General features: G+C 38.7%; 1 non-coding gene across 1 annotated transcript; it reads right to left on the bottom strand.

Annotated features, from left to right (window-relative positions):
• Positions 1–588: 588 nt before the first annotated feature.
• LOC128280992 (small nucleolar RNA R71) lies at positions 589–695 on the bottom strand. The gene has a single exon (XR_008271209.1). It is a non-coding gene; the product is annotated as a small nucleolar RNA R71 (small nucleolar RNA).
• Positions 696–1,390: the final 695 nt, after the last annotated feature.

The following is a 1,390-nucleotide window of genomic DNA, read 5'->3' as shown; positions in this document are numbered from 1 at the left end:
CAGGTTTCTATAGTTTATGACTAGAAGAAACCCGTAGGGACCATTACTTTTTGGCGAAGAAATCGATCGTACAATTCACAGAAGTCAAAGAGAAAAAAGGCGCAGCTTAAGATACACAGAGAACGAGCAAGAAGATGATACTCAACCCCCAATCGAAGAGATGGCTGAAAACCAAGGAAATCAGCTACCTCCTTTAATTGCGGCTAATCAAAATCCTACTCCACGCACTATGTATGATTATGCTAAACCTTCTTTAACAGGAATTGAGTCTAGCATAGTGAGACCGGCTATAGCTACAAATACTTCTGAACTAAAATTTAACACAATTCAAATGATACAACAGTTTGTTCAATTTGATGGTTTGCAGGATGAAGATCCCAACGTTCACTGAGCAAACTTTCTGGAATTTTGCGATACATTTAAAATCAATGGCGTTTCTGATGATGCCATTCATCTTCGGTTATTTCCTTTTTCATTAAGGAACAAAGCTAAACAGTGGTTGAACTAATTACCACGAGGGTCAATTACTACTTGGGAACAAATGACCAAAAATTTTTACTAAAATACATTCCACCGACTAAAACGGCTAAATTATGTAATGATATCTCTTCTTTTATGCAGATGGATTTAGAAACACTTTATGATGCATGAGAGAGATACAAGGACTTACTGAAAAGGTGCCCTCACCATGGCTTACCGCTTTGGCTTCAAGTATAAACATTCGACAATGGTCTGAATCCCTCGACTTGGCAAATGGTTGACGCGGCTGCTGGCGGAACCATCAACAATAAAGCACCAGAAGATGCCTATGAGTTTATAGAGGAGATGTCACTGAATAGCTATTAGTGGCAAGTTATGAGGACAAAGCCAACGAAAATAGCCGGTGTTTATAATGTCGACTAAGTTATTATGCTATCAAATCAGGTAGAACTTCCTAATAAAAAAATTGATGGTTTACTTGGTTCTACGTAGGTACATCCAGTAATAAGGTGTGACGCAAGTGGATGAGGTGTGCATACAGAATATCAACCCTTCAATCCCACAACCGAAGAGTAACAAGTCAACTATATGGGTAATAATAACTTTAGATCTCAAAATAATCCATACAGTAATACTTATAATACAGGTTGGAGGAACCACCGAAATTTCTCTTAGGGTGGTCAAGGGAATCAAAGGCCACAAAATCCTCAGGGTTTTCAACAGCCACTTTATTAACAAGAGAAAAAACCAAGCCTTGAGGAGATGCTCTCAAAATTCATATAAGTGTCAGAAACCCGCTTCCAAAATACCGAGACAGCACTCAAGAATCAACAAGCATCGATCCAAGGGCTCGAAACTCAGATAAGCCAGCTCTCTGAACTAATATCGGAAAGATCACTAGGAAATTTAC

This window comes from Gossypium arboreum, chromosome 9 (assembly GCF_025698485.1).
Source record: "Gossypium arboreum isolate Shixiya-1 chromosome 9, ASM2569848v2, whole genome shotgun sequence".
Lineage (NCBI taxonomy): Eukaryota > Viridiplantae > Streptophyta > Magnoliopsida > Malvales > Malvaceae > Gossypium > Gossypium arboreum.
Note: the sequence above shows the minus strand (reverse complement) of the source record. Positions and strands in the feature narration are given on the sequence as shown.